This window comes from Sminthopsis crassicaudata, chromosome 1 (assembly GCF_048593235.1).
Source record: "Sminthopsis crassicaudata isolate SCR6 chromosome 1, ASM4859323v1, whole genome shotgun sequence".
In the NCBI taxonomy this organism is placed as follows: Eukaryota; Metazoa; Chordata; class Mammalia; order Dasyuromorphia; family Dasyuridae; genus Sminthopsis; species Sminthopsis crassicaudata.
The window spans coordinates 663,375,159-663,400,372 of NC_133617.1; the positions used below are offsets into that span (position 1 = coordinate 663,375,159).

General features: G+C 38.1%; 1 protein-coding gene across 3 annotated transcripts in view; it reads left to right on the top strand.

The window, feature by feature from the left end:
• Window positions 1–13,216: 13,216 nt before the first annotated feature.
• SCAP (SREBF chaperone) overlaps window positions 13,217–25,214 on the top strand; it is a 92,064-nt gene continuing 80,066 nt past the window's right edge. For 2 of the 3 annotated variants that reach the window (XR_012484872.1, XM_074283098.1), the window contains exon 1: window positions 13,217–13,414. The gene's annotated coding sequence lies outside the window, so the exon portion shown is untranslated. Of the gene's footprint in view, window positions 14,614–25,214 lie in introns of all 3 variants that reach the window. The other variant, XM_074283099.1, reaches the window with a different exon arrangement.

The following is a 25,214-nucleotide window of genomic DNA, read 5'->3' on the forward strand; positions in this document are numbered from 1 at the left end:
TTTTGTTGATGTCTTTTGTCTGTATCATTTCAGGATCCTTCCCCGACCTGGGCTGAACTCTCCTTTCTGATGAAAACAATTAAGCCAAAAATGTCCCACTGAGTAAATTGCATCTGACAATACATGCTGACAATTCTGACAGTCTGACAATTCTGTCTTATTCAAAAAACAGTCTCTCCCTCCTTGCTATGAGGGAGAAGTTATGTTTTACTATTTGCAACTTCTTCAGGACTTTCTTGTTTTTTCCATCTCTCAGAACTCAATTTCCTTTGAGTGATCTTTTCAATTGTATTCATGCATGTTGTTCTTTTGATTCTGGATAAATTTACACTGATCTTCCCACATTTCTCTGAATTCCTCATGTTTGTCATTCCTCCCTGCACAATAAGATTCCATTATGTTCATATGTTTTACTTCAGTCATTCCCCAGACATTAGGCACCCACTTTGTTACCAGTTCTTTGCTGCAACAGAGTGCTGTTACAAATATCTTTGTGTATATATTTCTTTGTGTGTATATGTATAACACACTCGTGTGGGGGGGAGAGGGGTGATTTCAGAATCAAAACAAGTGGTAGATCCCAGTTGTTGGGATGAAGAGGATTTTGCAAACCTTAATACTCTAAGTAAATGAGTTACTATTATTATTTTTGGACCAAATGTTTTATAGATGTCATGAGATTTCAATGAGGAAATCCCTGGTACTGATATAGATTGGCATCTGCTTAAAGACTTAAGAAATTGCATTGAGCACAAGTTAACACAGCTATTATGTGAGAGAGAGAACTTGGACCAAAGTTTACCCAACTCTGAAATTGGTTCTGCATATAGCATGGAGTCACGCATACTTTGAATGTAATTTTTATATAATTATAATTTGTAAAATAATGATGTTGTTAACAAAGAATGGCAGTTTTCAGAATGGTAAAAATAGAACCTGAAAGCAGGCTGCTCATTCATTGTATGTCCCCTCTAAAGCCTTAATATGATTTTAGGAACCCCCCCCCCACAATTACCTCAACCTATTCTAACAGTCCCCTCAGTTCTGACACACTGATTTGAGATTCCATTCTCACCTTAAATCCTTTCCCTTTCCTCCCGTGCCACTGATCTTTGGCTTCAGTAAGTGACACAATCACAGCAGAGGGTAGCTCATTATTTCTTGCTTCTCTGTTTCAGAGCTTTTGAACTCAACTGTAACCTCTCTTTCTTCAATAAGATAATATATGTAAATTACTTTTCAGACCTTAAAGAACTGTATGTTAGTTACTGTTCTTTCTCAGTAGCCAAAAAGTCTGCTCCCTCATTCTGTTTAACTTATTTATTTTGAATAATAGCTTTTTATTTTCAAAATACATGCAAAGATAGTTTTCAACATTCACCCAAACCTTATGCTCCAGATTTTTCTTCCTCCTTCCCTACTTCCTCCCTCTCCCTTATTCAGCAAGTGATCCAGTATATGTTAAACATGTACAATTCTTCTACACGTATTTCCACAATTATCTTGCTGCACAAGAAAGATAAAAAAGGGGAAAAAAGAAAAAAAAAACCATAAAGCAAGCAAACAATAAAAAAGGTGCAAATACTATCTTGTGATCCATATTCAGTCCCTACAATCCTCTCTCTCGATGTAGAAGGCTCTCTCATCACAAGTTTAATGGAATTGGCTTAAACCACCTCATTGTTGAAAAGAGCCATGTTTATCAGAGTTGATCATCACAAAATTTTATTACTACTGTGTACAATGTCCTCTTGGTCCTACTTACTTCACTTAACATCAATTCATGTAAGTTTCCTCAGGCCTTTCTGAAATCATCTTGCTGATTGTTTCTTATAGAAAAATAATATTCCATAATATTCATATATTCTCCAACTGATGAATTGTCACTCAGTTTCCCATTCTGCTAATTTAGCAGCCTGTTCCTCATTTCTAAAATATGTAGAGAATTGACTCAAATTTATAAGAATTCAAGCCATTCACAATTTGATAAATGATCAAAACATATGAACAGATAATTTGCAGATAAATCAAAACTATTTATAATCATAAGTTTGAAGTTGAAGACCAGAAGAGAGAATTTTCCTCTGATGGGGGACAGCCATCAGAAAAAAGTATGATGGGGCAGCTAGGTGGCACAGTGGGTAGAGCACTAGCCCTGAAGTCAGGAGGATCCAAGCTCAAATCTGGCCTCAGACATTTGACATTTCCTAGTGTTATGACCCTGGGCAAGTCACTTAACCCCAACTGCCTCAGCAAAAAAAAAAAAAAAAAAAAGCTTTAAATCATTATTGATCAGAGAATAGCAAATTAAGACAACTCTGAGGTACCACTACACACCTCTCAGATGGCTAAGATGACAGGAAAAGATAATGACAAATGTTGGAGGGAATGTGGGAAAACTGGGACACTGATACATTCATTGTTGGTGGAACTGTGAATCCAACCATTCTGGAGAGCAATCTGGAACTATGCTCAAAAAGTTATCAAACTGTGCAAGCAGTGTTTCTATTGGGCCTGTATCTCAAAGAGATCATAAAAAAAGGGAAAGAGACTCGCATGGTGCAAAAATGTTTGTGGCAGCCCTTTTTGTAGTGACAAGAAACTGGAAACTGAGTGGAAATTCAGTTGGGGGGTGATCTATGGTCTATGAATGCTATGAAATATTGTTCTATAAGAAACGACCAGCAGGATGATTTCAGAGAGGCTAGTGAGACCTACATGAAATGATGCTAAATGATATGAGCAGAACCAGGAGATCATTATACACAGCAACAAGACTATATGATGATCAATTCTGATGGAGTTGGCTTTTTTCAACAATGAGATGATTCAGACTAGTCCAATGGTCTTATGATGGAGAGAGTCATCTGCACCCAGAGAGAGGACTGTGGGAACTGAGTGTGGATCACTTTGTTGTTTTCTTGCATTTTGTTTTCTCTCTCATTTTTTTCTTTTTGATTTGATTTTTCTTATGCAACATGATAATTGTGTAAATATGCATAGAATTGCACATGTTTAAAATATATTGTATTATTTGTTTAGGGAAGTGGGTGGGGGATGGGAGAGAAAAAAATTTGGAACACAAGGTTTTACAAGGATGAATATTGAAAATCATATATGCATATGTTCTGAAAATAAAAAGATTTAATTAAAAAAAAAACTTAACAGCCTAGTCTCCTACTATGGCCATCTGGATGGCATAGTGGATAAAGTGCTGGGCCCAGAGTCAGGAAGACTCATTTTCTTGAATTCAAATCTGGCCTCAATAGCTGTGTGACCTTGGGCAAGTCGCCTAAATCCTTTTTGCCTCACTTTTGTCATCTGTAAAATGAGCTAACAAAGGAAATGGAAAATCTTTCTAGCATCTTTGCCAAGAAAACTCCAAATGGGAACATGAAGACTGAAAAAAAAAAAAAAGACTTAAAACCCATTAAATATAGAAAGACTCAAATGAAATAATATATGAAAAACACTTTGTAAATCTTAAAGTGGCATATAAATATTAGCTATTGTGGGTACTCCTAAATAAGTGTAAAACATGATCCCTATACCTAAGGTTACTTTCTGGTTGGGTGAGATAAGAAATAAATAAAATGCTTAAGAGTCCTAAATAGTATTGTGTCCAAGTGAATGATGTTAACTTAAGCTGGAGAATTTTAGAGAGAACTGTAGAAAAATGAGGGCTGAACTGCAAGATCAGAGGTGGTAAAAAACCTGTGATAATCTATTCCAACCCTTCATTTTACAGAAGAATTAGCATAATCAGGAAGAATTCAGTGAAGCAGTATTTTGTCTTAGGATCTTAGAATCAGATAGATTGACAGATAGAAGAAAACCTAGAGGTCATCTAGGTCAACTCTTGTTTTACATGAGAGAACTGAGTCCCAAAGAGGGAAGGTGACTTGCCTTAGTTTGTAAGATAGGTAGGGAGAGAGAGAATTTGAACTCCAGCCCACTAATTCTAAATCCAGACTGCTAAATGTGTATTCTCAGGTTCTCAGAGGTAGAAGGTCCGCAGACAATTTAGCCTAGCTCATATGTGAACAAGAATCTCTTTTATAACATGTTTGACAAGGGATCACCCAATCTTTGCCTGAAGACTATCTACTTTATCTCTCAAGGTACCCATTCTATTTTTGGATGGTTCTGACAGTTGGAAACTTTTCCTTAAATCAAGATGAAATATCTTTCCATTGTTCCTAATTCTGCTTTCAGGGCTAAGCTAAACAAGTCTAATCCTTCCACGTGCCAGCCCTTCAAATAAATACTTGAAGAGAGATATCACATTGCCCTTCCACCTGTATTTTCTTTGGGTTCAAATTCACTGCTTCCTTCAAATGGTCTTTCTGCAGCATGAACTCAAGGCCCTAGTTGCCTTTCTCTGAACATTTCAGCTTATAATTGCCCTTCCTAAATCATGGTATTTGAAACTTCATGTACATGATGGGATTTGGCCAGGATAAAGTCCACTGTTATGGATACTGGGATAAGCTAGTAATGTACTGAGAGGCTTTCTTTTGCTTTTTAACTAAGAACCCCATTGGAATGCTTGCAAAAAATTGATCCTCTCTTTCCTTGAAAGGCAAAAGCCATAATTTGGGCTGATGAAGTAGAAGTCTTGATGACTCCTTATAGGGAGTCTCATACCTGGTATTTGAGACTAACGCTGGCTTTGTATCCTGCCTAACAGCTTCTGGTCAGTCTGGAGCCACCCATCCATCTACAAGCCCAGAGATTGAGCCCCAGAGTTGTAAAGAACTTGAGTGCTAGAGGACAAATCTAGAAGATGGGGGAAAGTATACCCTGCTTCTTTGGAAACTTCTTTTCCAAACCCCATTTCAGCATAAAATCAGGTAGACCTACATCTCTCTAGGGTCACTGGGATGAAGCAGTTTAAGAAGCTTTACTTCAATTGTTTTTTATTTTTTTGCCTAGGCAATCCTGGGATTTGCCCAGGGTCACACAACTAGGGAGTGTAAAGTGTTTGAAATCAGATTTGAATTCAGGCCCTCCTGACTTCAGGATTGGTGCTCTCTACCCACTGCACCACCTAGCTGCCCCTACTTCAGTTATTCATTAGATGTGTATGTGTATATATAACATACATACATGCATACATATATACAAATATATATTCACATGTAAATATGGTGTTTTTTTTTAAAATAAATTCATTTTCTTTCCCATCCCACTCCCATTGGAAAAAAAGAAAAACAAAATGCTTGTAACAAACAAGTATTATTAAACAAAACCAGTTCACGCACTGGCTGTGTCTAAAAATATGTCTCTTATTCTTGTCTCTGGCAGAAGGAAGGTACCATGATTCATTAGTAGTTTTCTGGAACTTTGATTGGCTGCTATATTGATCAAAGTTCCTAAGTCTTTTTACTTGTTTGTCCATGCAATGATGATGTCATTGTTATTGTGAAATTGTTCTGGTCCTGCCCATTCTGAAATTGTTTTGTTCTTTGTATCAGTGCATATGAGTCTTTTTAGATTTCTCTGAAGCTGTCCCTTTCAACCTAGATGGAAAGATAGGAGAATTGATATTGGAATCCAAGTCCTTTGACTCCAGATCCAAGACTTTATATTAGACCACTTCATGCATGCAACTATACGCATATACATACATGTACACATATGTGTAGTTAAATACATGTTACATGCACTTTCCCAAACTGCCTCCAGAATAGACCTGAACAAATAGAAGAATATTTTTTGAGATAGAGCTTTAAAAGGATTCTCTTTCCTTCCCTCCTTTTAAAACAAAGTCATAGATCCTTTTTATGGGGATCTTGGATCATGTTCAGTTTTAAATGCTTCATCTGCCTATTTGTGGATTCTAGCCCAATAAGACTTTTATCATCAATTAACTCATCCTTGGGTCCCAGTTAATTACTCTGCTCTTGGGCTTTCCTTCTTTTTACCTCATTATTCTCACCTCTATAGACCGTGTAGTGAGAATATAAAATCTGGAGTTAGCAGACATGAGTTTCAATTCCACCTCTAATATTTCCTATGTGACCACAAATCATTTGTCCTCTCAGAACTTCAGTTTTCTCTTATGTAAGATTTAACATAACTGGCAACTATCTGCTTATGAGATTATGAGGAAAATACTATGCAAACTTTAAAGTACTATATAAGTGTGAGCTATTTTCATTATAGGCTGGATATAATTGTCAGTCTAATCCATGTTTCAGGTAGAATGGAATAGAAAGGCCTTAGCATTCTTTCCATATCAAACACTAGACTATTCTTCTAGCCTAGATAAGCTATTCTTAACTGATTCTGACAGTATTGGTAATATGATAAAAGTGGAATTATAAACTGGGGAGGGGTCGGTTGAATTAATCATTCAATCCATCCATCCTCCTTCACCTCCCTACTCCCACTTAACCATGTGATAACACTTCTGTTGCATCAATCCAGGGCATTAGGCTATGTATGTGTCTTTGGATGAAATGGAGTGATGTTCCCCAAAAGGTGTGTTGGTATTGTCTAAAGAGATTAGAAAAGGCGGCTGGATGGTTGAACCTGGAGACAAGAAGATTTGAGTTCAAATTCAGCCTCAAGACACTTATTAGCTATGTCTATTTGAGCAACTTAACCAATTTGTTTTAATCCACTGGAGAAAGAAATGACAACTCACTTTGTATTTTTGCCAAGAAAACCCCACATTATTAGTATTAACCTGCTAAGGTCCATGGGATCTTCCTGCGTCTGTCTCTATCCACTTACACCATTCTGTGCTACTATCTAATTACTGCTGCTACTACTGAAAACAACTTACTTTCCTCGCAATGTTCTTGTTTTTAAGTAGTATAAATATTATTTTTAAAGGTAAAAATCTAATCCAGATTTGCATGGGGCTTCCCTATGCTAAGTTGTCTATCCTGAAACTGCCAGACTGTCTGTCCTGGAACCAATGTAATAGTCTGATTATTATAACCTCTAAATAACCATCAGCTGATATATGGAGATGGGGGGGGAGGGACTGAGGAATAGACTTAACAGACCTGAAGGTCAGATTGACAGTGATTTGATGAGATTTCATCTATGTGAAATCTTAATTGAAAGGAGATATTCTCTACATCTGGAATAACTAACCTCAAATCAAAGAAAATGGTCAAATAATTTTATTATTACAACCTTTTAATGTTAAGTAGAATTTTTTTTTAATTTTTTATTTTATTTTATTTTATTTTATTTTTTTATAATTATAATTTTTTTTTTGACAGTACATATGCATGGGTAATTTTTTATATTATCCCTTGCACTTACTTCTATTCAGATATTTTTCCCTTCCTCCCCCAACCCCCTCCCCCAGATGGCAGGCAGTCTTATACATGTTAAATATATTACAGTATATTCTAGATACAATATATGTGTGTAGAACAGAATTTCTTGTTGCACAGGAAGAATTGGATTCAGAAGGTAAAAATAACAGTTTACACTCATTTCCCAGTGAAGTAGAATTTTTAGAATAAATTTATATCTTTAAATAACAGGTCTGAGTTGATTATTTAATAATCAAACTTTCCCTACTGATTTCTTAGAGAAATGCTGGACCATATGGAAAATAATAATTCATGCTTAATCTTATTCTAAATTCTGAATTCAATTTCACTAACCATGAGCCAGAATGTAAACATAATTTGAATACTGAGATTATGGGAATAAAGAAATTAAGCTAGAATGAGATTAATCTTCAATTCCTTAATTAACATCTTGTGACCTACAAGGATCACAGAATTTTAGAGTCTGAAGGTTTCTAAGGGGTCACCTTGCTTGAAGACCTCCAATAAGGGGCAACTTTTTATGAGCATGCTATTTATGCTATCTTTGTGGAGAAGCTTTGGTTTTAGGTAGAGACCAATCTCCACTGATTCTTGCATAGGAAAATAGAGAACTGTTGACCTCTTTTTAAGTTTTAAGAAGACAAACAAACTTTTATTTGCCCTATTTCTTGATGAGATAATGACTCCCAGAAACCACAAAGCTTGGGCAAAGTAATTCAGACAATCATAAATATAATTCAGTTCAAGCCACCAGAAAGACTTATCAAGGTCAGACTAGTTTTAGAAACACTGGATTACATTTCAAATCCAATTGTAGATTTTAAACTCAATTGTCAAGGCCATAAGCAAATTGATATTTGGTGATATTATTGTTCATAATGTGGCTTTTGAAGGAGGAACTGCAAGAGCTAGAATACTTATTGACTAGAGATCTACTTTCCTATGCAATGTAATCTGGAGATGGTCCTTCTATAGATTCTGGGGAATTCTCAGCTGGTACTTAATCCACCTAACCTAAAATATAATCTAATCAATTAACATTGAAAAATGGGCCAGGAGATTTATTGTTACTGGAATTGTTTAGGCTTTGTTTTGAGCAGTGGGCATTGGGTCTTATTAAACTATTAAGTATTAATTTTTTAACTCTGCACTTACTGCTTCCTCCAAAGAACTTGGCTTGGTGCAAGGAATATAAACAAAAAAAAGGATCATTCCTGACCCCAAGGACCAGCCATTCACTTTCTAGGAGGATGTAACATATTAAGTTCATGTTAAGTTCCTCAAATTAAGGAATTTATTTAAATTTGAGGAAGAAGAGAGCATTGGCAGTCAGAAAATCAGTTTCACAGAAGGAGCATCTGGATTAAGCTTGAAAAGAAGGCAAGGACTCAGGGGCAGAGCTTGTGTGACAGCTACTTAAATGTATGGAGGAGGGGGGGGCAGCTAGGTGGCACAGTGGATAGAGCACCAGCCTTGAATTCAGGAGGACCTTAGTTCAAATCTGGTCTCAGACACTTAACACTTCCTAGCTGTGTGACCCTGGACAAGTTTAACCCCAGCCTCAGGGGAAAAAAAAAAATGTGTGGAGGAAAGACAAAAACAACCTCTTAAACAAACCTCTTAAAAATCTTATGGAAGCTAGAATTTGAGTTCTGAAAACAACTAGTCGTCTAATTTGGTTATAATGTAGACCTTAGGGGGAAAAAGATGAGGTTAGCCTGGAAAGGCAGGCAGGAAACAGATTGTGGATGGCTTTAAATGGCAGGCTGATCAAAAAAGCCCCAGAAGTTCAGAGAGGGTTCAGAAAAGGGATTGAAAAAAAAGGGAAATAGCAGGTAACCGGTCTGGAGACTATTACAAACATCCAGGTAAAAAAGCAAATGGGTATTGAATGAAGGGTAGCTACAAGAGTTGAAAGGGACAGATGTAAGCAATAGTGTAGAGGGACTATTTTGGGAAGAGTTGTAAGTAATTGGATAAAGGGGATCCTGTGAGGGAAGAATCAGGGATGACTGAGAGGCTAGAAATCTGGGAGGATGGGTTATATTCACTTATATTTCTTTGTGCCTCAGTTTTCTCATTAGCTCTAATCATTTATGATATCCCTTTCCCCTTCTTCTTATACATATACACTTCCATAAACAGGAAGAGGGAGGGGAAGAGAGGGAAACAGACTTATAGTTATGGAAAGAAGACTACTTTTGGAGAGAAGGTCTAGGTTTCAATCCCAACTTTGCCACAAACTGCCTCTTTGATCTCAGACAAAGCTCTCATCTGTAACCACCAGCTGCACTACTTTGGAACTTCTCTGTCGTCCTAGGAATCTCCTCTTTGGGAAATTAATCTTGTCATCTTGCAGAATCAAATCAGTCTTGATCTGCATATTGCAGAGGGCAGAACTTCGGAGTCCAAAGCTTCCATCTGAGAGGGGGCCCAGGTTCAATAACTCTCATTTGCCACTGCCTGCACTGCTTTTGGACTTCTTTGTACTTCTTTATAATGTTCCCATGGTGTCAGGTATCTTCTTCCCTTCCCTTTTGCCCCTTCCTTTTTCCTTGTGCATTAGCATCCCCAATTAGACTGGAAGATCCTTGAGGACAGGGACTGCCTTCCTTTTTATTTCTATTATTTTAGCACAGTGTTTAGCCCATAGGTGTTTAAGAAATGTTTATTAACATAATTTATGTTTGTATATATATATATATATATGTCTATGTGCACACACAGATACAAACTTGTTCCAGTGCTTAGAAAAAGTTTATTTGGGATACAAGGATTTGCGAGGGTGAATGCTGAAAATTACCTTTGCATGTATTTTGAAAAATAAAAAGCTATTATACATATTTTAAAAGTTGTTTTATAGTCATTGCATCTTTCCACTCACACACTCTTCAACCCTTTATAATCCAGCTTCCCACTTCACTGTACATCTGGAATTGCTTTCCTGAGTTTCCAATTATCTCTTAATTGGCAAATGTAATGATCTTTTCTCAGTCCTCCCCTTTCTTGACCTCCACCCTTTCCCCTCAATGCTTGCTCTCTCCTCAGGTTTTCACAATACTGCTCTCTCAATTCTCCAGTCAGACTGTTTCACCTCAGGCTTCTTTGATGACTCAACATTCACAACCACACCTCTTAGCTATGGTTGTGTCCGGAACTTTCTTGGCTCAGTTTCCTCTTCCTCCCTTCCTCCCCCTCTATCAGTTCCCATATGTTTGTCAGTCTTAAATAGGGGAATTACACCTTCCTTTCCTTCCCTCCCTTCCTTTCCTCCTTCCCTCCTTCCCTCCCTCCCTCCCTCTCTCTCTCTCTCTCTCTCTCCCTCCCCCCTCCCTCCTCCTTCCATTCATTCCTCTCCCCTTCCCTCTCCATCCCTCCATTTCTTTCTCCCTCCCTCTCTCTGTTTCCTTTCCTTTACTCCCTCCTCCTTTCCTTTCTTTTTTTCTCTCCCTCTTTCTCTTCTAAAGTTGTTTCCAACCTGTTGCTGTCTTTCTAGCATCATTCTGCATCCCTCTCCCTCACATTGGACAGCCCAGCCAAACTGATCTTCTTGTCTTCTTTCTCCCATATACGCACTTCATTTCCCCTCTACATACCTTTGCATTGGCTGACCTTTTGTGCCTTTCTCCTCACTTCTGATTCATAAAATCCCTTCTTACAAGATGCAGCTCAAGGAGAAGCACCTAGGTAGCCTAGCACCTAATGCATACAGCACTGGCTCTTGACTTAGGACCTGAGTTCAAATTTGCTTTCCCACCTATTGCTGGGAAAGACTGTCCATTCTTATATCACCCTAAATCTCCTCTTTGTGTTTTCAAGTATAAACTGCCCCTGCTTCCCCTAGGCTGTGGACTCTTTTGTACTTTGTACTGGGGTGTCTTAACACTAGTGTCTGATTTCTAACACTTGTGTTTTCATCTCAGCTTAGGCTCCTTTGCATTTGGAGCAGTGGGCTTGTCCCGGATATAAGTACCGAGGGATCTATTCTATGAGCTGTCCTTTCAAATTCCTATTGTAATTTAGATAACATACTATTGCCCACTTGGTTTTACCAGAATAAATTGTTAGTCCAAATTCTTCTGTGTTTTATTGGGGAACTTCTGTAGTTTTCTAGGGCCTGATGCATTTAGTACAATTACTTCCATAAACAAGAGTTCCCTTACAGGAAAATTTCTCTTTAACTTGGCATTGTCTGTGCCAGTGTAAACAATCTTTGGACAAGAATATGTCTTTCTATTTCGTTTCGTATGAAGTTAAAATTGGAGGATTGCTGAACAAAGTTATCTGCTGTGAAGCTGATCAAGGAATTTTGTGTGATTCTCACATCATTTTTGAAAATTTACATTTTTTCTCTCCTTTTCTTTAGTGCTTCCTGTATCACATCGACGGTGAGTCCAAATGTAACTCTACTGTTATTATTATAGAAATATTGACTAATCTTTTCCAGTTTTCATCTGTCTTGCTTGCAATTTCATCCTTATATGCTTTTAGCACCTGCTCCTTCATCCCCATCTCACATGATTAAATGGCTCCACTCCTTCCTTCCCAAGGCTAACCAGTTCAAGTGATCCCATTCCTTCCCATCTCCTCCAGCAGATTGCCCACTCTGTTATCCCCATTCTTTTACTTATTTTCTCTCTCTCCCTCTTTTCTGGCTTATTTTCTACTGCTTCCCCTCACGTTCATGTCCCTGGATGATCCTGAAAAAGCCCTCACTGGACTATGCCATCCTTCCTATCATCCCTTATCTCTTCTGCCCTTAAGTGCCTCAAGTCTGCAACACATTTTCTACTCCTCTTCTTAACTACTTACAATGTAGCTTTTTAGCTTATCATTCTGCAGAAACTGCTCTCGCCAAAATGATCTCCTAGTTGCTAATCCAGTGGCCCTTTCTCAGTCCTTATTCTCCACTCTGTCGCCATTGCCCCTATGACCCCGCTCTCCTCTCCCTAGGCCACCGCTCTCTCACCTGCTCTCCTTCTCCGTCTCCTCTGCCAGATCCTCCCCTGGATACAAGCTCTCATAGCAGCTGTCCCTCAGGGTCCTATCCCGGGCCCTCTTCTCCTCTCCTACAGCAGGACTTCTTCAACTTTTCCCACTCATGTTTTTTACAACCTCCACATTCAGCTATGAGACCTCCTATGGGACTGTGACTCAAAGTTTAAGAAGCTGGGGGGGTCTACACTACTCCATTTGGAACATATTAGAGGCTCAATAAATATTTACTGATTGATTGGGTATAAAATACCTGTCACCTCTGACAAGAGAGTTAAGCCCTTGTTAAGTAGACTAAAGCAAAAAGCGGGAGCCGGGCCGTGCCCGCCGCAGAGCACGGCGGTCGGCAGATAAATGTTAGGGAGCCGCTGAACTTGTGCGTCCCGACGACACGCGGGATACCCAAGCCTACGTCTGGGAAGGGGGAAGGGAACGAGTTATTACGAGCCTACCGTACAAGTAACTTTTGGTCCTGACAGACACTGGGAGGTAGGTGCTGTTTGGGTCTCCATTTTACAATTAACGACAAGGAGGCTGGGAGAGTGTGAGTTACCAGCCTAGGGCCATACGGCCAGCGTCTGCCAGAAGAAAAGCTGTATCCCCAACTACCTCAAAGTCTGGATTCTACTTAGCTCTGCAGGAACTGCAAGCAGGCTAGAACAAGCTAGGGGGCGTGCACGGGGCGTGTACGAACCGCTAGGCCGGAAGGCTCCTGAAGCCACGCCCATTTCCCAGGCCCTCCCCAAAGCCTTCCCCGCCCAAATAGTGGCTCTGCGCGTGCGCACGAGTGAGCGACGAAGGCCCGAGGACAAGGCGTGGCTAGAAGCGCCGCGGGCGGCGTGCGGAAGCACGTGCGTGGGCCGGGAAGAGGAGGAGCTAGGAGGCTGGGGAGGGGTCGAGAAGAGAGTGGGCGGGACGGTAGGAGGGGAAAGGTAGGAGGTGAGAGGTGAAGTGGGAGGAGAGCGGAGTGGAGCCTGGGAGCCGCTGTCCTGGGAGCCGAGGGTTTCCCTCGCGTCCCTCCCTCCTCGCCCGGAGCTGGCCGGGGGAGCTGACGGGCGGGCGCGCAAGGCCGAGCCCAGATCCTCACGCGGCCCCGCGAGCCGCCGCCGTCGCCTCAGGTAACGTCGCTCCTCCAGCGCGCGCCACCCCCCTCCGCCGGGCTCTAGGCCGCGCGTGCCCTGGTGCCGCCGGCCCGGCTCAGCCCGTCCCTGCCCTGTCGGGTCCCCTGTGCCGCCGACTCTCGCCGCCCGGGCCTTCTAGCTGTGCCGTCGTTCGGTTTTGGGAGCCCCTGCTGCTGCTCCCGCTCCTCCCTTCCTGAGGGGAGTCACCTGTGGCGCCTGCTCTTCGCCCCCGCCACCTGCCGGTTCCTGGACCTGGTTCGGAGGACCCGCCTTAGCGGCCCCGGCCGGCGTCGGAAGTCTCCCGGGCCTGGGGGGTTGAAAAGGCGGCGGGGGCGGGGAGGGACTCCTCAACTTCTCTTCAATGGCTTTCGCACCCCCGCTTCCTGGACGCCGAAACGGGTGAACGCGGCATCGTCTTGCCTCCGTGGGAATGCTGGAGCAAAACTTGCCAGAGTGTGCGCACGCGTGTTCGCGTGGGCGCGTGCGCGTGTGCACTGGGGAGCGCCCTCCGAGCCCAGGGGTCACTTCTCTGGGAGCTCTTTGCCGGCCTCCTGAGCCTCGTTTATAAGCGTTTGGTCTTTACCCCCCCCCCCCCACTTGTGTAGTGTTTCTTGTATCCCTAAAACTACAGACTGACCGTAGGATGTGCTCTTTTAGTTAAGGATCAGAATCCCAGCAAGTTGCCCAGATTAGCGAGCAGGCATTTATGAAGCCCTGAGTGCCAGCCGCTGACTCAGGGAGAAAAAGTATCGGGCGGAAGCAAGGAGATGGTTTTTGTTGGATCCCTGATGGACTCTGTGGAGCCGTCCTCTTGTAAGGATTCACCTTATCCTGTGTCTAGTAAGCTGCTTATAATGTGCCTGGCCCAGCGCTAAGCACGGGGGATACCAAGAAAAGCCACAGCCTTTGCCCCTGGCAGCTCTCAGTCTCATGGGGGAAACTACAGGCAGACGAACGTGGAATATACACAAAGTTACAAGATATATACAAAGTAAATCGGAAGTGATTTCCAGAGGAAAGGTTTCTTGCGGAAGGTGCAATGTGAGCTGAGACTTAAAGGAATCAGGAGGCAGAAAGGAGGAGGAAGAACATTTCAGGCATGAGGGACAAGCAACCATTGAAAATGCAGAGAGTGGGAGATGGAGTGTCTTGTGTAAGGAAGGAGGAGGCTGGCGTCATTGGATCATGGAATATGTGTAAGAATACTGGAAAGGTTGGAAGGGCCCAGAAAAGCTTTGAAGCCAAAGGATTTTGTATTTGATCTTTACATGTTGAAAGGCTGTTTTATTTAGCTTTTTAATTGTTAATATGGAATAATTTACAATTATCCTTTAAGAACTTTTACCATTCGTTCTTTTTTGTCTAATTTTTTAAGGCTTTTTATTTTCAAAATATGTGCATAATTTTTAACATTCACCCTTACAAAACTTTTTTATTCCAAATGTTTTTCTCCGTCCCCCCCCCCCACTCCCTCTCTTAGACAGCAAGTAATCCAATATATGTTAAACATGTGCAGTACTTCTATACATATTTCTACAATTATGCTGCACAAGAGAAATCAGATCAAAAAGGGGGGGAAAAAAAGAAAGAAAATAAAACCAAGCAAACAGTAAAAGAAGTGAAAATACTGTCTTGTGATCCACACTCAGTCCTCACAGCCCTTTCTCTGGGTGCAGATGGCTCTCTCCGTCACAAGACCATTGGAAGTGGCCTGAATCATTTCGTTGTTGAAGAGCCAAGCCCATCAGAATTGATCATCGAATAATCTTGTTGCTGTGTACTATGGGTTTTTTTTTTTTTTTTTTTTTTTTGCTTCTACTCACTTCACATAGCATCAGTCCATGTAAGTCTCTCCAGGCTTTTCTGAAATCATCCTACTGATCGTTTCTTATGGATCAGTAATATTCCATAACATTCATATACCATAACTTATTCAGCCATTCCTCACTGATGTATATCCATTGAATTAAGAATTTTGAAAAATGAAATTTTATGTTGCCTTGGTAATGGTTATTTTCATATGCATTCACTTTTATACAGCCAAAATCTTTTCATAAAAGCTCTTTTCACTATTTTTCTTCACTAGAAACAAATTTTTTTGTAGCAGGAAGCATAGTATCATGTGTACGTTCTGGTCAGTCTTAAAATATAAAACTCATTTTATTTTTTTTTTTTACTCTTTTTAAGATATGTAGTATTTTTTGTAAATAAATGTTTATGAAGGGCTTTAAAATTTGCAGTGTTTCCCATTTTTACATATAAGGGAAACTTGATTTTGAGAGATTAACAATGAGTTGTCCAGAATCATGGAACTAATGGTTATCTGAGGTGGGGTTTTTAATTCAAATCTTTCTGACTCTCAGTCTCTCTTCATTTAAAGTCTTTCTCTCCATGCTTACAGTAGCTCATAAACATAGACAATAATTTTTAAATTTAATTACCCTGTTAATTACCCAGAGATTTCAAAGTACTTTTAACATGCTAATTTATGAGACTCTCATGCCTCCTTAAATAATTTTTACCAATTTGAAATAAATAAGAAAGAAATTAATTTATTGATACTTTATTGAGGCATAGAAGTTATGATTTGCCTGAGATTATAAAGTTGTTTAAATGGGGAATTGAATCCATAAACTAGCATACTTAAGGCATTAGTATGAGATTTTTGTAATGTTTAATAAAAATCCAGTTAGTAATCCCTCAGGTTTCTTCAAATTTTAATAACTATTTGCAACAGCAAGAAAATGTAATCTTAGAATGTCTTTCTAAAATTTACTTAATATAAATTTGAATTGGCACAGTTGTGCCATCTGTACAGGATTACTGCTTTAATGTCGTTTGCTGATTGGCATCAATTTGTTTACTTTGGAGCTGAAAGAGAGAAGTTAATTAGTCCAATTCTTTCCATCAGGAAATTGAGATCCAGATGGGCAAAGATTAGCCCAGGAATCATATTGATAGTAACAGGTGATAGAAAGATCTACTGACTTTGAAGTCCAGTGTTCTATTATGCCTTGTTTCTTCAACATTCTTTTCATGTTTTTCTTCTGTATCCTATTTCATAATAGATGATGGGAATTTAAAAATAAAACAAAAATGATTAAATTCCAGTTTTCATGTTTTTAGCATCAGGGAGCATATTTTCTGTTAAAGGCAACATATACATAAGTATATGCAGACTATAGAAAAAAATAATTGCAAGGTAATTTTGGGAGGGGAGGGCACTATGAACTTGGAAATTAGGAAAAGCTTCATATAGAAGGTTGAGTTGAGTTTTGAATGAAACATAGACTTTAAGATGATGAGGTAAAGAAGGAGTGAATTCCAAATTTGAAGTACAGCCAGTGAAAAGACACAGACCAGGTACAATTTGAAAAAAACAGCATAAAAGTGAGTTTGGCCTGATTGTAGAAGGTGGTAAGGGGAGTAATATATAATAATATTGGAAAGGTAGGTTTGGGCCAAATTGGAAAAGACTTTGAATGCTATATCCTAGAGGCAATAGGGAGCCACTGAAGTTTTTTGACTAGAATGACTGGTATAAGAGCTGCCCTTTAGAAGAGTCACCTAGGCAGCTCTGTGTAGTCATTGGAGAAGGGAGAGACTTAAAACAAGGAGACTACTTAGGAGGTTGTTGGAATAGCTGAGATGATGATGACCTGAACAAGGGTAGAGAGTGTGAAAAGAGAGAAGTTGAAAATGAGAGACGTGGAGGTAAAAATGAAAAGATAGGGCAGATATAGATTATATATATATAGAGGGAGAGGGGAGAGGATGGAGGATGGAGGATGGAGGATGGAGGTATTTACAGGAATAAGAAAATTCTGAAGGGTTCTTGGGGGAAAGATAGGAAATTCAAATTTTGGATGGGATTAGAACTTGAGAGAGACTAAGGCTGGATATATAGATCTGCAAGATATCTGCATGAGATCACTAAGTGAGAGAGTAGAGCAGAGCCTTTGTAGACATCCATGGTTGGAATTTATATGGATGATAAAGCAAAGGAGATTGAGAAGAGGGAATCACATGGGTAAACAAGCAGGAGATAACTGGTGACATTAAAAACTCAGAGAAAAAAAAATATTTGGGAAGAGAGGATGGATATTCAGTAGTTAGTGCTTCTTATGGATCAAGAAGAATGAGGACTGAGAAAAGGGTGTCAGATTTGTTAAGTAAGATTGCTAACTTTAGAGATAGTTGTTTCAGTTGTATGAGATAGGAAGTCACATTGCAATTTTTTTTTTTTTTTTTTTTTTTTTTTAAGGCTGGGGTTAAGTGATTTGCCCAGGGTCACACACACAGCTAGGAAGTGTTAAGTGTCTAACCAGATTTGAACTCGTGTCCTCCTGAATTCAAGGCTGGTGCTCTATCTACTGCGCCACCTAGCTGCCCCGCAAAAAAATTTTAAATGAAAGAAGAGACAAATAAATAAACATTTTAACAGATGTTGATATTTACAGGATCTGAGTTAGAAGGTACTTCAGAAATCATTTAGAATACAACCCATAAATCACTAAGAAACTTCTTTAAAGTGAGCCTTAACAGTAGTCATCTAGGCTGTTTTAAGACTTATAGTGAAGGACAACTTGTTCTGTCTCAAAGGAGGCAATCCATTCCACTTCTGTACTATTCTGATTTTTAGATGGAACATCTTTATTTACTTGTTTTTTTGTGAGACATTTGGGATAAATGGTGTGCTTGGGGTCACACAACTAAATGTCTTGTCTGAGGTCATATTTGAAGTCAGGTCCTCCTGATTCCAGGGCTAGTGTTCTATCCACTGTGCCACCTTTCTGGCTCTGGTCCTGGCCCTGGAACATTTATTAAATTTAATCTGTACCATGTATTCTTTTTTATAGAATGGAAATTATCTTTTTTTTTTTTTTAATACAATTTTGATCCATTGTTTCTCTTTCTGTTCTCTAGAGCCACAATAAGTCTAATTTTTTTTTCTCCTGTGGCATTCCTTCAAATACTTTAAGATGAGGATTTTACCTTATCTTAGTGGTCTTTTTCTGCAGGCTAAGAAATGCCTATTTTTCTGTAACCTTTCGATAAATGCTCTTCATTCCTTTAACCATTTTATTTGCATTTTTAGTGAACATACTTCAGTTCCTATCAATGAGTGGCCTTAAAATTTGCTGGATATGATTCTTTAGATGTCTTTAGCTATAGAGTGACTACAGGGAAACAGTTATTCCAAAAGCATCTTCCTCTAAAAGCATTCATTTAATTTTTTACTAATTTGTGACAGGCTGACATGATAATCCATATTAATTTTCATTCTCTGTCTTTCTAATACAAGAAAGGCAGCACTAATGAACAAATACTAGCATGCCATGACAAATAACAGAAGGAAGTATTGAATTCCTGCATCGATGGACAAGATTAAAAAATTATATTACATAACTTTCAAGATTTAAGAAACATTTTGGGACAACAAAGAGGGAAGGGCCAAGAGACATAGATGGCATTTTTGGAGTTGTTGAGGTGGGTAAAGTGAAATTTGTTAAGGTAGGAGGAAGACAGTTCTGGCTTTGGGTACAGCTTAAAGGAGACTTCATCAGTCTCTAAAGCAAGTTTAGAAGTAATGAACTTGGCACAAGAAGAGAGGAGATAGATTAGGGGGTAGTGAGATAGGAGTTTACATTTGGTGATTTAAAAGTGATCCATGGTTAAGCTCTCAATCCCCTCTTCTGTCTACTGGCAAGTACATACTTCTGTGATGAAATTAAGGGACATCATCACTTCTTCTAGGAAGGATCTCAGAGTGTATTTCAAACCTAAGAGTAACAAATTTGGACAAACCATTTGCCACATATAGTGCAGAATTGGTGAGTCGTCACTAGATGACAGCCCAGGACTTTGAACTCAAGAGCTTTATTTGGCAAGAGCAGGGTCTTCCATGCTACTAAACCTGCTATTTCTATAAGGTCTCTCTAGCCATCAATGAGGGGGGAAATCATTGTGAAGTGTCTTCCTTATTCTTCCTTATTCCCACCAGCCACAATCATCACTGATTGTCATCCACAAGCAAATGATCACTCATGCTCCATACTAATGGTCCTCATTTCAGCCCAGCCCTCATAGTCATCATCCTAGGAGACAATTTCTGGGGCATAAGGGCCACTTATTCCTACTGCTTGCCAATCACCTGCCCCTAAGGATCAGCCCAGCTGACACAGGGAGCAGGATGCCCTGGGGAAGAGACAGGAGGCTGGCAGGTTTCTACCGCCATCTCCTTTTAGACCCTGAAGGGAGACAAATCAGGACCCTGAACCCAAAAGCATAAGGAATTGTGTTTGAAGCTCCCTGCCTGAATCTGTCCTCCTAGCAAGGAGCCCTGTGAAGATTGCAGATTTTTTCTGCCTGTGCAGGAGCAACAACCATCAAAGTCCTTGTCCCTGTCAAAGGGTTCTGCCTCAGAGATAGAAATGATTTGTTAGGTTCTCTAAGGACCACAGGAACATTTTATCTTGGTTGCAGATGAAACTTTTTCTTTTTTTTTTTTTTTATATATTTATTTTTTTATTCATATTTCCAAATTATCCCCTCCACTCCCTCCCCCCGATGGCAGGTAATCCCATACATTTTACATGTATTACAATATAACCTAGATACAATATATGTGTGTAAATACCATTTTCTTGTTGCACATTAATTATTAGCTTCCGAAGGTATAAGTAACCTGGGTAGATAGACAGTAGTGCTAACAATTTACATTCGCTTCCCAGTGTTCCTTCTCTGGGTATAGTTATTTCTGTCCATCATTGATCAACTGGAAGTGAGTTGGATCTTCTTTATGTTGAAGATTTCCACTTCCATCAGAATATATCCTCATACAGTATTGTTGTTGAAGTGTATAGTGATCTTCTGGTTCTGCTCATTTCACTCAGCAACAGTTGATTTAAGTCTCTCCAAGCCTCTCTGTATTCCTCCTGCTGGTCATTTCTTACAGAGCAATAATATTCCATAACCTTCATATATCACAATTTACCCAACCATTCTCCAATTGATGGACATCCATTCAACTTCCAGTTTCTAGCTACAAGAAAAAGAGCTGCCACAAACATTTTGGCACATACAGGTCCCTTTCCACTCTTTAGTATTTCTTTGGGATATAATCCCAATAACAGCAATGCTGGGTCAAAGGGTATGCACAGTTTGACAACTTTTTGGGCATAGTTCCAAATTGCTCTCCAGAATGGCTGGATTCTTTCACAACTCCACCAACAATGAATCAGTGTCCCAGTTTTCCCACATCCCCTCCAACATTCATCATTATTTGTTCCTGTCATCTTAGCCAATCTGACAGGTGTGTAGTGGTATCTCAGAGTTGTCTTAATTTGCATTTCTCTGATCAGTAGTGATTTGGAACACTTTTTCATATGAGTGGAAATAGTTTCAATTTCATCAACAGATGAAACTTTCAGTGTATTAGAATGCGAGTTCTTTGGGGAAAGGACCTGCCTTTTCTGTTTGTATTTCTAAAACTCAGCACAGAGTGAGCACTGAATCATTTTATTCAGACTAGGGATTACTTCACAACTGGACAGTGGATTTAGCAGAAAAGGGATATACTAAACCTTGTGTCAATTTAATTGTATTTCTACTTGATAGAATCCAGATAACCTAAGTAAGAGTTTAGTCTTATCATTGGCATGTTGTGCTTTGGTTTCTTTTTTCTCTGAATCTGTGGATTTTATATGTGTAGAGAATTTCCATTGAAAAAAATCTACAAATTACAAATTAAAAAATTATAGATCAACAGCTTTTGAGCAACTTTGAGATAACTGGCCGGATACTGACAGGTTATAGTACTTGCTGTGAATCACATAGCACATTTGTTCTTTCTAGTGTTGGTTCTTGATAATCAACTTTTCCTGACCTTAGAGTAAGCCCTCTATCTACTTCTCAAAAATTACCTGAAATATTTAGTGATTAAAGTTGTTAAGACTTTTAATGTTAAAGCTCTTGGATTTTTACTTTTCCTACGTATTCATAATGACCATCCTTTCTGCAGTTCAGAACACTGGATCAAGTAATATGGAAAAATCTATATGACATTATGGTCCTTTAATCATACTGATAATGAGTCAGATTTTTAAGTAAGATGAATTTTATAGGCATGATCTTTTTAAAAATAAAACAATTACATCTCTGGATGTAATAATGAAAAGTTTCAAATTAATTGAATAAGCAATTAATTTTAAGCTGCTAATTGCATATTTAAAGTGGAAAAGAAAAGTTTTTTTAGTATTAGATTTTTTGGGTAATTGTTTTAAAGAAAAGGCATAATACTTTATGAATATATAGTTATTTTACTCAGCACATGCATGAGTGGGTTTTCTCTAGCAACTAAATTTTCGTTCTGGCTTTTCCATCTCTGCCTTGACTTCTATCCTTTTCCTTCTCTCTGAGAAATGTTTTGGAGCTTTTAAGGAAACTATATTTAATTTCAGTATACTGTTTGTCACATTGTCATAAGGAGCTGTGACATATTAATGATTTTTCCCATTCTATTTTATTTTAAAAACATTTATTTATTTTTAATATTCTTTTAAAATTTTGAGTTCCAAATTCTTTCCCCCTTACCCCATTCACTGAGAAGGCAAACAACATGAAATTGATTTTTTTTTTAAATGTTAAATCATACAAAACAAATTTCCATATTAGTCATATAATTTTTTAAAATTGAGAAAATTATATATAAATTTGCACTCAGAGAGTTCATTAATTCTCTCTTTTCTGGAGGTAGATCCATTGTATTGATCGTAGTAATCAAGTCTTTCAAAGTGATCACCATTACAGTATTGCTGTTACTTTGTGCAGTGATCTTCCAGTTCTTCTCAGTTCACTTTTCATCAGTTCAAATAAGTCTTGCCATGTTTATTCTGAAACCACCCTGCTCATCATTTCTTAGAGCACGTAATACTCCATCACAATTATACCATAACTTGTTAAGTTATTCTCCAGTTGAGCATCCTCTCCATTTCTAATTCTTTGCCAACACAAAAAGAATTGCTGTAAACATTTTTTTGTACATATAGGTTCTTTCTCTTTTTCTTTGATCTCTTTGGAGTATAGACCCTGTAATAATATTGCTGGATCAAAAGGTGTGCACAGGTTTATGGTCATTGGGCATAGTTCCAAATTGTTCTCCATAATGGTTAGATCGGTTCATTACTCTATCAGAAGTTTGTTGATGTATCTATTTTCCCTCTCCTCTTCTAGCATTTGTCATTTCTGATAGGAGTAAAGTAGTACCTTAGAATTGTTTTAATTTGCTTTTCTCTAATCAGTGGTGATTTAGAACATGTTTTCATATGATTATAATTAGTTTTCTATTTCTTGTTTTGAAAACTTCCTAGTCATACCTTTGACCATTTATCAACTGGGAAATGGTTCTTATATTTATAAATTTAACTCAGTTCATTATACTTGAAAAATGAGTCCTTTATCAGAGAAGCATGTTGTAAAAGTAAAATTTTTTTGAATATTAGTTAATTTTCTATGATATCTTTTTATTTATTTATTAAAGCTTTTTATTTTTCAAAATAGTGGACAATTCTTCAACATTAGCCCTTGCAAAAACCCTGTGTTCCGATTATTCCCTCTTCCCCATGCCCTTCCATACATGGCAAGTAGTCTAATATATGTTGAACACAGTAGAAATACATATTAAATCCAGAATATGTATACATATTTATATAATTATCATGGTGCGCAAGAAAAAAAAGAGAGAAGCAAAATAGATTGCAAGCAAACAACAACAACAAAGAATGGAAATGCTATGTTGTGAACCACACTCAATTCCCTCAGTCCTTCTCTTTGGGTATAGATGGCTCTCTTCATCACTGAACAATTGGAAGTGGTTTGAATCATCTAATTGTTGAAGAGCCATGTTCATATGGTACATTTTCAGCAAAATATAGTTTCCCTGATTATCTCTTTCAATTAGATCTATTTTTGCGTTTGCTTTGTTTGAGATCATTAGTCCTGTCTACCTCTTTTCCCCACCCATCCCTTCTTCATCTCAGTTGAAGTATATTAAATTTTGCTCCAGCCCTTCATTTCAATTCCTTAAAAATTTTTTTTGTATATATTTTTAAAAATGGTTTTATTTAAAAAAAATTTAGAAAAAAAGAATACAAGGCAAAATAAAACAAAAGAGAAAATTTTCATGTGCCTAGCAGAGGATCAGAGAGAAGCAGAACATTGGAGGAAAACTCTGAGTGTGTCTTTTGCGCCAAGTGGGTTTCTTTTATACAACATATTCTTAGATTTCAGTCTCTAAACCATTTTGCTATCTATTTCTGTTCTATGGGTTAGCTTATCCATTCACAGTAGTAATGATCATGAACTGAATTTCTTTCCATCTCATTTTCCTCTTTTATCCTTCTTTCTCTTTTTATCTTGTTCCTCCTCTATAGTGCTTTGGAACATTCCTTCCCTAATATGCCATCTTCCATATCTTCCCTTCCCCACCCCATACATCTCAACTCCTATTCCCTTCCTTTCCTGTATCTGTTTTGGATAATACAGATTTCTATTACCAACAGCTTATATACTATTCTTCTTTCTTTGAAGTAATTTGATGAGAATAAGGTCAAGCCTTGCCCACTATCTTTTTTTTTTTTTTTTTTTTTGAGATTATCCCAACATAATTGACTTAAACTCATGTCATCTGCACATGTATTTCTTATAACTTGCCTGATAATTAAAAAGTACTTAGTTCTGTGTATTGATGAGAATAAGGTCAAGCCTTGCCCACTATCTTTTTTTTTTTTTTTTTTTTTGAGATTATCCCAACATAATTGACTTAAACTCATGTCATCTGCACATGTATTTCTTATAACTTGCCTGATAATTAAAAAGTACTTAGTTCTGTGTATAATATTTCCATCTTTGCCTTCTATCTATGCAGACTCCTTTTAATTGCCCTAATAAAGATAAAGTTCTTATGAGTTACATATACCATCTGTAGGATTATAAATAACTTAGCTCCATTGAGTCCTTTATGATTAATCTATCATGTTTACCTTTTTATGCTTCTCAAGTCTTCTATTGGAAAGTCAGATTTTCTACTCAGCTCTGTTCTCTTTTCATTGGAATTCTTGGAAGCCCTCTATTTCATTAAATAACCATTCCCCCCCTCCAAAGATTATACTCAGTTTTGCTGAATAGGTTTTGATTTGTTACAGTTCTTACTCCTTTGCCTACTATATTGTATTCCTACATCTCTATTGCTTTAGAATGGAAGCTGCTAAATCTTGTCCAATCCCAACTGTGATTCCGGGATATTTGAATACTTTTTTTTTTTTTTTTTTTTTTTTTTTGGGTTGCTTGCAATATTTTCTCCTTGATCTAGAGCTCTGAAATTGATTATAATATTCTGTGAATTTTCATTTTGGGATTTTTTTTGGAGGTTATTGGTAGGTTTTTTTTCTAATGTCTGTTTTACCTTCTGAATCTAAGATATGAGGGAAATTTTTCTTGAAATTTCTTGAAATATAATCTCTAGGCTTTCAAGTAGTCCAATAAATTTTCATTAGTATTTTATTTTTCCAAATACATTTCAGCATTCATTTTTGTAAGACTCTTCCAAGATTTTCTCCTTCCCTTTCCTTCCCTCAGCCCAAGACAGCAAACAATCAAATGTAGGTTAAATAAGCGTAATTTTTAAAATAACTTTTTATTTTCAAAATACATAAAGATAATTTTCAATATTTACTCCTGCACAACATTGCGTTCCAAAATTTCTTTCCTCCCCCTTTTATTTTTTTCCCATAGACAG